Source organism: Halictus rubicundus, unplaced genomic scaffold (genome assembly GCF_050948215.1).
Source record: "Halictus rubicundus isolate RS-2024b unplaced genomic scaffold, iyHalRubi1_principal scaffold0107, whole genome shotgun sequence".
Taxonomy (NCBI): Eukaryota; Metazoa; Arthropoda; class Insecta; order Hymenoptera; family Halictidae; genus Halictus; species Halictus rubicundus.
Genome location: NW_027488648.1, coordinates 680,001 through 691,410, shown reverse-complemented (window position 1 = coordinate 691,410; position 11,410 = coordinate 680,001).

Sequence of the window (11,410 nt, the reverse complement as noted above, 5' to 3'; positions counted from 1 at the left end):
TCACGTCGAAAATCGTCTAGGACCGATAGGGAAAAAGTTTCCTCTTGGCGGTGGGACTTAGAAAAATTTTCGTCGAACGTCCGACGGAGTAGCACATCCGTCCATTATTTGCTAATAACTCGATAAATAATAATTGTAGCGAGTTTGGTGTTATGATATATATTGTTAGAAACCGTCTATATTACAGTGATATCACGTCGAAAATCGTCTAGGACCGATACGGAAAAAGTTTCCTCTTAGCGGTGGGACTTAGAAAAATTTCCAGAGTTTTGTCGACGGAGTAGCACATCCGTCCATTATTTGCTAATAACTCGATAAATAATAATTGTAGCGAGTTTGGTGTTATGATATATATTGTTAGAAACCGTCTATATTACAGTGATATCACGTCGAAAATCGTCTAGGACCGATAGGGAAAAAGTTTCCTCTTGGCGGTGGGACTTAGAAAAATTTTCGTCGAACGTCCGACGGAGTAGCACATCCGTCCATTATTTGCTAATAACTCGATAAATAATAATTGTAGCGAGTTTGGTGTTATGATATATATTGTTAGAAACCGTCTATATTACAGTGATATCACGTCGAAAATCGTCTAGGACCGATACGGAAAAAGTTTCCTCTTAGCGGTGGGACTTAGAAAAATTTCCAGAGTTTTGTCGACGGAGTAGCACATCCGTCCATTATTTGCTAATAACTCGATAAATAATAATTGTAGCGAGTTTGGTGTTATGATATATATTGTTAGAAACCGTCTATATTACAGTGATATCACGTCGAAAATCGTCTAGGACCGATACGGAAAAAGTTTCCTCTTAGCGGTGGGACTTAGAAAAATTTCCAGAGTTTTGTCGACGGAGTAGCACATCCGTCCATTATTTGCTAATAACTCGATAAATAATAATTGTAGCGAGTTTGGTGTTATGATATATATTGTTAGAAACCGTCTATATTACAGTGATATCACGTCGAAAATCGTCTAGGACCGATAGGGAAAAAGTTTCCTCTTGGCGGTGGGACTTAGAAAAATTTTCGTCGAACGTCCGACGGAGTAGCACATCCGTCCATTATTTGCTAATAACTCGATAAATAATAATTGTAGCGAGTTTGGTGTTATGATATATATTGTTAGAAACCGTCTATATTACAGTGATATCACGTCGAAAATCGTCTAGGACCGATACGGAAAAAGTTTCCTCTTAGCGGTGGGACTTAGAAAAATTTCCAGAGTTTTGTCGACGGAGTAGCACATCCGTCCATTATTTGCTAATAACTCGATAAATAATAATTGTACAGAGTTTGGTGTTATGATATATATTGTTAGAAACCGTCTATATTACAGTGATATCACGTCGAAAATCGTCTAGGACCGATAGGGAAAAAGTTTCCTCTTGGCGGTGGGACTTAGAAAAATTTCCAGAGTTTTGTCGACGGAGTAGCACATCCGTCCATTATTTGCTAATAACTCGATGAATAATAATTGTAGCGAGTTTGGTGTTATGATATATATTGTTAGAAACCGTCTATATTACAGTGATATCACGTCGAAAATCGTCTAGGACCGATAGGGAAAAAGTTTCCTCTTGGCGGTGGGACTTAGAAAAATTTTCGTCGAACGTCCGACGGAGTAGCACATCCGTCCATTATTTGCTAATAACTCGATAAATAATAATTGTAGCGAGTTTGGTGTTATGATATATATTGTTAGAAACCGTCTATATTACAGTGATATCACGTCGAAAATCGTCTAGGACCGATAGGGAAAAAGTTTCCTCTTGGCGGTGGGACTTAGAAAAATTTCCAGAGTTTTGTCGACGGAGTAGCACATCCGTCCATTATTTGCTAATAACTCGATAAATAATAATTGTAGCGAGTTTGGTGTTATGATATATATTGTTAGAAACCGTCTATATTACAGTGATATCACGTCGAAAATCGTCTAGGACCGATACGGAAAAAGTTTCCTCTTAGCGGTGGGACTTAGAAAAATTTCCAGAGTTTTGTCGACGGAGTAGCACATCCGTCCATTATTTGCTAATAACTCGATAAATAATAATTGTAGCGAGTTTGGTGTTATGATATATATTGTTAGAAACCGTCTATATTACAGTGATATCACGTCGAAAATCGTCTAGGACCGATAGGGAAAAAGTTTCCTCTTGGCGGTGGGACTTAGAAAAATTTTCGTCGAACGTCCGACGGAGTAGCACATCCGTCCATTATTTGCTAATAACTCGATAAATAATAATTGTAGCGAGTTTGGTGTTATGATATATATTGTTAGAAACCGTCTATATTACAGTGATATCACGTCGAAAATCGTCTAGGACCGATACGGAAAAAGTTTCCTCTTAGCGGTGGGACTTAGAAAAATTTCCAGAGTTTTGTCGACGGAGTAGCACATCCGTCCATTATTTGCTAATAACTCGATAAATAATAATTGTAGCGAGTTTGGTGTTATGATATATATTGTTAGAAACCGTCTATATTACAGTGATATCACGTCGAAAATCGTCTAGGACCGATAGGGAAAAAGTTTCCTCTTGGCGGTGGGACTTAGAAAAATTTCCAGAGTTTTGTCGACGGAGTAGCACATCCGTCCATTATTTGCTAATAACTCGATAAATAATAATTGTAGCGAGTTTGGTGTTATGATATATATTGTTAGAAACCGTCTATATTACAGTGATATCACGTCGAAAATCGTCTAGGACCGATAGGGAAAAAGTTTCCTCTTGGCGGTGGGACTTAGAAAAATTTTCGTCGAACGTCCGACGGAGTAGCACATCCGTCCATTATTTGCTAATAACTCGATAAATAATAATTGTAGCGAGTTTGGTGTTATGATATATATTGTTAGAAACCGTCTATATTACAGTGATATCACGTCGAAAATCGTCTAGGACCGATACGGAAAAAGTTTCCTCTTAGCGGTGGGACTTAGAAAAATTTCCAGAGTTTTGTCGACGGAGTAGCACATCCGTCCATTATTTGCTAATAACTCGATAAATAATAATTGTAGCGAGTTTGGTGTTATGATATATATTGTTAGAAACCGTCTATATTACAGTGATATCACGTCGAAAATCGTCTAGGACCGATACGGAAAAAGTTTCCTCTTAGCGGTGGGACTTAGAAAAATTTCCAGAGCTTTGTCGACGGAGTAGCACATCCGTCCATTATTTGCTAATAACTCGATAAATAATAATTGTAGCGAGTTTGGTGTTATGATATATATTGTTAGAAACCGTCTATATTACAGTGATATCACGTCGAAAATCGTCTAGGACCGATAGGGAAAAAGTTTCCTCTTGGCGGTGGGACTTAGAAAAATTTTCGTCGAACGTCCGACGGAGTAGCACATCCGTCCATTATTTGCTAATAACTCGATAAATAATAATTGTAGCGAGTTTGGTGTTATGATATATATTGTTAGAAACCGTCTATATTACAGTGATATCACGTCGAAAATCGTCTAGGACCGATACGGAAAAAGTTTCCTCTTAGCGGTGGGACTTAGAAAAATTTCCAGAGTTTTGTCGACGGAGTAGCACATCCGTCCATTATTTGCTAATAACTCGATAAATAATAATTGTAGCGAGTTTGGTGTTATGATATATATTGTTAGAAACCGTCTATATTACAGTGATATCACGTCGAAAATCGTCTAGGACCGATAGGGAAAAAGTTTCCTCTTGGCGGTGGGACTTAGAAAAATTTTCGTCGAACGTCCGACGGAGTAGCACATCCGTCCATTATTTGCTAATAACTCGATAAATAATAATTGTAGCGAGTTTGGTGTTATGATATATATTGTTAGAAACCGTCTATATTACAGTGATATCACGTCGAAAATCGTCTAGGACCGATACGGAAAAAGTTTCCTCTTAGCGGTGGGACTTAGAAAAATTTCCAGAGTTTTGTCGACGGAGTAGCACATCCGTCCATTATTTGCTAATAACTCGATAAATAATAATTGTAGCGAGTTTGGTGTTATGATATATATTGTTAGAAACCGTCTATATTACAGTGATATCACGTCGAAAATCGTCTAGGACCGATAGGGAAAAAGTTTCCTCTTAGCGGTGGGACTTAGAAAAATTTCCAGAGTTTTGTCGACGGAGTAGCACATCCGTCCATTATTTGCTAATAACTCGATAAATAATAATTGTAGCGAGTTTGGTGTTATGATATATATTGTTAGAAACCGTCTATATTACAGTGATATCACGTCGAAAATCGTCTAGGACCGATACGGAAAAAGTTTCCTCTTAGCGGTGGGACTTAGAAAAATTTCCAGAGTTTTGTCGACGGAGTAGCACATCCGTCCATTATTTGCTAATAACTCGATAAATAATAATTGTAGCGAGTTTGGTGTTATGATATATATTGTTAGAAACCGTCTATATTACAGTGATATCACGTCGAAAATCGTCTAGGACCGATAGGGAAAAAGTTTCCTCTTGGCGGTGGGACTTAGAAAAATTTTCGTCGAACGTCCGACGGAGTAGCACATCCGTCCATTATTTGCTAATAACTCGATAAATAATAATTGTAGCGAGTTTGGTGTTATGATATATATTGTTAAGAAACCGTCTATATTACAGTGATATCACGTCGAAAATCGTCTAGGACCGATACGGAAAAAGTTTCCTCTTAGCGGTGGGACTTAGAAAAATTTCCAGAGTTTTGTCGACGGAGTAGCACATCCGTCCATTATTTGCTAATAACTCGATAAATAATAATTGTACAGAGTTTGGTGTTATGATATATATTGTTAGAAACCGTCTATATTACAGTGATATCACGTCGAAAATCGTCTAGGACCGATAGGGAAAAAGTTTCCTCTTGGCGGTGGGACTTAGAAAAATTTCCAGAGTTTTGTCGACGGAGTAGCACATCCGTCCATTATTTGCTAATAACTCGATAAATAATAATTGTAGCGAGTTTGGTGTTATGATATATATTGTTAGAAACCGTCTATATTACAGTGATATCACGTCGAAAATCGTCTAGGACCGATAGGGAAAAAGTTTCCTCTTGGCGGTGGGACTTAGAAAAATTTTCGTCGAACGTCCGACGGAGTAGCACATCCGTCCATTATTTGCTAATAACTCGATAAATAATAATTGTAGCGAGTTTGGTGTTATGATATATATTGTTAGAAACCGTCTATATTACAGTGATATCACGTCGAAAATCGTCTAGGACCGATAGGGAAAAAGTTTCCTCTTGGCGGTGGGACTTAGAAAAATTTCCAGAGTTTTGTCGACGGAGTAGCACATCCGTCCATTATTTGCTAATAACTCGATAAATAATAATTGTAGCGAGTTTGGTGTTATGATATATATTGTTAGAAACCGTCTATATTACAGTGATATCACGTCGAAAATCGTCTAGGACCGATACGGAAAAAGTTTCCTCTTAGCGGTGGGACTTAGAAAAATTTCCAGAGTTTTGTCGACGGAGTAGCACATCCGTCCATTATTTGCTAATAACTCGATAAATAATAATTGTAGCGAGTTTGGTGTTATGATATATATTGTTAGAAACCGTCTATATTACAGTGATATCACGTCGAAAATCGTCTAGGACCGATAGGGAAAAAGTTTCCTCTTGGCGGTGGGACTTAGAAAAATTTTCGTCGAACGTCCGACGGAGTAGCACATCCGTCCATTATTTGCTAATAACTCGATAAATAATAATTGTAGCGAGTTTGGTGTTATGATATATATTGTTAGAAACCGTCTATATTACAGTGATATCACGTCGAAAATCGTCTAGGACCGATACGGAAAAAGTTTCCTCTTAGCGGTGGGACTTAGAAAAATTTCCAGAGTTTTGTCGACGGAGTAGCACATCCGTCCATTATTTGCTAATAACTCGATAAATAATAATTGTAGCGAGTTTGGTGTTATGATATATATTGTTAGAAACCGTCTATATTACAGTGATATCACGTCGAAAATCGTCTAGGACCGATAGGGAAAAAGTTTCCTCTTGGCGGTGGGACTTAGAAAAATTTCCAGAGTTTTGTCGACGGAGTAGCACATCCGTCCATTATTTGCTAATAACTCGATAAATAATAATTGTAGCGAGTTTGGTGTTATGATATATATTGTTAGAAACCGTCTATATTACAGTGATATCACGTCGAAAATCGTCTAGGACCGATAGGGAAAAAGTTTCCTCTTGGCGGTGGGACTTAGAAAAATTTTCGTCGAACGTCCGACGGAGTAGCACATCCGTCCATTATTTGCTAATAACTCGATAAATAATAATTGTAGCGAGTTTGGTGTTATGATATATATTGTTAGAAACCGTCTATATTACAGTGATATCACGTCGAAAATCGTCTAGGACCGATACGGAAAAAGTTTCCTCTTAGCGGTGGGACTTAGAAAAATTTCCAGAGTTTTGTCGACGGAGTAGCACATCCGTCCATTATTTGCTAATAACTCGATAAATAATAATTGTAGCGAGTTTGGTGTTATGATATATATTGTTAGAAACCGTCTATATTACAGTGATATCACGTCGAAAATCGTCTAGGACCGATACGGAAAAAGTTTCCTCTTAGCGGTGGGACTTAGAAAAATTTCCAGAGCTTTGTCGACGGAGTAGCACATCCGTCCATTATTTGCTAATAACTCGATAAATAATAATTGTAGCGAGTTTGGTGTTATGATATATATTGTTAGAAACCGTCTATATTACAGTGATATCACGTCGAAAATCGTCTAGGACCGATAGGGAAAAAGTTTCCTCTTGGCGGTGGGACTTAGAAAAATTTTCGTCGAACGTCCGACGGAGTAGCACATCCGTCCATTATTTGCTAATAACTCGATAAATAATAATTGTAGCGAGTTTGGTGTTATGATATATATTGTTAGAAACCGTCTATATTACAGTGATATCACGTCGAAAATCGTCTAGGACCGATACGGAAAAAGTTTCCTCTTAGCGGTGGGACTTAGAAAAATTTCCAGAGTTTTGTCGACGGAGTAGCACATCCGTCCATTATTTGCTAATAACTCGATAAATAATAATTGTAGCGAGTTTGGTGTTATGATATATATTGTTAGAAACCGTCTATATTACAGTGATATCACGTCGAAAATCGTCTAGGACCGATAGGGAAAAAGTTTCCTCTTGGCGGTGGGACTTAGAAAAATTTTCGTCGAACGTCCGACGGAGTAGCACATCCGTCCATTATTTGCTAATAACTCGATAAATAATAATTGTAGCGAGTTTGGTGTTATGATATATATTGTTAGAAACCGTCTATATTACAGTGATATCACGTCGAAAATCGTCTAGGACCGATACGGAAAAAGTTTCCTCTTAGCGGTGGGACTTAGAAAAATTTCCAGAGTTTTGTCGACGGAGTAGCACATCCGTCCATTATTTGCTAATAACTCGATAAATAATAATTGTAGCGAGTTTGGTGTTATGATATATATTGTTAGAAACCGTCTATATTACAGTGATATCACGTCGAAAATCGTCTAGGACCGATACGGAAAAAGTTTCCTCTTAGCGGTGGGACTTAGAAAAATTTCCAGAGTTTTGTCGACGGAGTAGCACATCCGTCCATTATTTGCTAATAACTCGATAAATAATAATTGTAGCGAGTTTGGTGTTATGATATATATTGTTAGAAACCGTCTATATTACAGTGATATCACGTCGAAAATCGTCTAGGACCGATAGGGAAAAAGTTTCCTCTTGGCGGTGGGACTTAGAAAAATTTTCGTCGAACGTCCGACGGAGTAGCACATCCGTCCATTATTTGCTAATAACTCGATAAATAATAATTGTAGCGAGTTTGGTGTTATGATATATATTGTTAGAAACCGTCTATATTACAGTGATATCACGTCGAAAATCGTCTAGGACCGATAGGGAAAAAGTTTCCTCTTGGCGGTGGGACTTAGAAAAATTTTCGTCGAACGTCCGACGGAGTAGCACATCCGTCCATTATTTGCTAATAACTCGATAAATAATAATTGTAGCGAGTTTGGTGTTATGATATATATTGTTAGAAACCGTCTATATTACAGTGATATCACGTCGAAAATCGTCTAGGACCGATACGGAAAAAGTTTCCTCTTAGCGGTGGGACTTAGAAAAATTTCCAGAGTTTTGTCGACGGAGTAGCACATCCGTCCATTATTTGCTAATAACTCGATAAATAATAATTGTAGCGAGTTTGGTGTTATGATATATATTGTTAGAAACCGTCTATATTACAGTGATATCACGTCGAAAATCGTCTAGGACCGATACGGAAAAAGTTTCCTCTTAGCGGTGGGACTTAGAAAAATTTCCAGAGTTTTGTCGACGGAGTAGCACATCCGTCCATTATTTGCTAATAACTCGATAAATAATAATTGTAGCGAGTTTGGTGTTATGATATATATTGTTAGAAACCGTCTATATTACAGTGATATCACGTCGAAAATCGTCTAGGACCGATAGGGAAAAAGTTTCCTCTTGGCGGTGGGACTTAGAAAAATTTTCGTCGAACGTCCGACGGAGTAGCACATCCGTCCATTATTTGCTAATAACTCGATAAATAATAATTGTAGCGAGTTTGGTGTTATGATATATATTGTTAGAAACCGTCTATATTACAGTGATATCACGTCGAAAATCGTCTAGGACCGATACGGAAAAAGTTTCCTCTTAGCGGTGGGACTTAGAAAAATTTCCAGAGTTTTGTCGACGGAGTAGCACATCCGTCCATTATTTGCTAATAACTCGATAAATAATAATTGTAGCGAGTTTGGTGTTATGATATATATTGTTAGAAACCGTCTATATTACAGTGATATCACGTCGAAAATCGTCTAGGACCGATACGGAAAAAGTTTCCTCTTAGCGGTGGGACTTAGAAAAATTTCCAGAGTTTTGTCGACGGAGTAGCACATCCGTCCATTATTTGCTAATAACTCGATAAATAATAATTGTAGCGAGTTTGGTGTTATGATATATATTGTTAGAAACCGTCTATATTACAGTGATATCACGTCGAAAATCGTCTAGGACCGATACGGAAAAAGTTTCCTCTTAGCGGTGGGACTTAGAAAAATTTCCAGAGTTTTGTCGACGGAGTAGCACATCCGTCCATTATTTGCTAATAACTCGATAAATAATAATTGTAGCGAGTTTGGTGTTATGATATATATTGTTAGAAACCGTCTATATTACAGTGATATCACGTCGAAAATCGTCTAGGACCGATACGGAAAAAGTTTCCTCTTAGCGGTGGGACTTAGAAAAATTTCCAGAGTTTTGTCGACGGAGTAGCACATCCGTCCATTATTTGCTAATAACTCAATAAATAATAATTGTAGCGAGTTTGGTGTTATGATATATATTGTTAGAAACTGTCTATATTACAGTGATATCACGTCGAAAATCGTCTAGGACCGATAGGGAAAAAGTTTCCTCTTGGCGGTGGGACTTAGAAAAATTTTCGTCGAACGTCCGACGGAGTAGCACATCCGTCCATTATTTGCTAATAACTCGATAAATAATAATTGTAGCGAGTTTGGTGTTATGATATATATTGTTAGAAACCGTCTATATTACAGTGATATCACGTCGAAAATCGTCTAGGACCGATAGGGAAAAAGTTTCCTCTTGGCGGTGGGACTTAGAAAAATTTTCGTCGAACGTCCGACGGAGTAGCACATCCGTCCATTATTTGCTAATAACTCGATAAATAATAATTGTAGCGAGTTTGGTGTTATGATATATATTGTTAGAAACCGTCTATATTACAGTGATATCACGTCGAAAATCGTCTAGGACCGATACGGAAAAAGTTTCCTCTTAGCGGTGGGACTTAGAAAAATTTCCAGAGTTTTGTCGACGGAGTAGCACATCCGTCCATTATTTGCTAATAACTCGATAAATAATAATTGTAGCGAGTTTGGTGTTATGATATATATTGTTAGAAACCGTCTATATTACAGTGATATCACGTCGAAAATCGTCTAGGACCGATACGGAAAAAGTTTCCTCTTAGCGGTGGGACTTAGAAAAATTTCCAGAGTTTTGTCGACGGAGTAGCACATCCGTCCATTATTTGCTAATAACTCGATAAATAATAATTGTAGCGAGTTTGGTGTTATGATATATATTGTTAGAAACCGTCTATATTACAGTGATATCACGTCGAAAATCGTCTAGGACCGATACGGAAAAAGTTTCCTCTTAGCGGTGGGACTTAGAAAAATTTTCGTCGAACGTCCGACGGAGTAGCACATCCGTCCATTATTTGCTAATAACTCGATAAATAATAATTGTAGCGAGTTTGGTGTTATGATATATATTGTTAGAAACCGTCTATATTACAGTGATATCACGTCGAAAATCGTCTAGGACCGATACGGAAAAAGTTTCCTCTTAGCGGTGGGACTTAGAAAAATTTCCAGAGTTTTGTCGACGGAGTAGCACATCCGTCCATTATTTGCTAATAACTCAATAAATAATAATTGTAGCGAGTTTGGTGTTATGATATATATTGTTAGAAACTGTCTATATTACAGTGATATCACGTCGAAAATCGTCTAGGACCGATAGGGAAAAAGTTTCCTCTTGGCGGTGGGACTTAGAAAAATTTTCGTCGAACGTCCGACGGAGTAGCACATCCGTCCATTATTTGCTAATAACTCGATAAATAATAATTGTAGCGAGTTTGGTGTTATGATATATATTGTTAGAAACCGTCTATATTACAGTGATATCACGTCGAAAATCGTCTAGGACCGATAGGGAAAAAGTTTCCTCTTGGCGGTGGGACTTAGAAAAATTTTCGTCGAACGTCCGACGGAGTAGCACATCCGTCCATTATTTGCTAATAACTCGATAAATAATAATTGTAGCGAGTTTGGTGTTATGATATATATTGTTAGAAACCGTCTATATTACAGTGATATCACGTCGAAAATCGTCTAGGACCGATACGGAAAAAGTTTCCTCTTAGCGGTGGGACTTAGAAAAATTTCCAGAGTTTTGTCGACGGAGTAGCACATCCGTCCATTATTTGCTAATAACTCGATAAATAATAATTGTAGCGAGTTTGGTGTTATGATATATATTGTTAGAAACCGTCTATATTACAGTGATATCACGTCGAAAATCGTCTAGGACCGATAGGGAAAAAGTTTCCTCTTGGCGGTGGGACTTAGAAAAATTTCCAGAGTTTTGTCGACGGAGTAGCACATCCGTCCATTATTTGCTAATAACTCGATAAATAATAATTGTAGCGAGTTTGGTGTTATGATATATATTGTTAGAAACCGTCTATATTACAGTGATATCACGTCGAATATCGTCTAGGACCGATAGGGAAAAAGTTTCCTCTTGGCGGTGGGACTTAGAAAAATTTTCGTCGAACGTC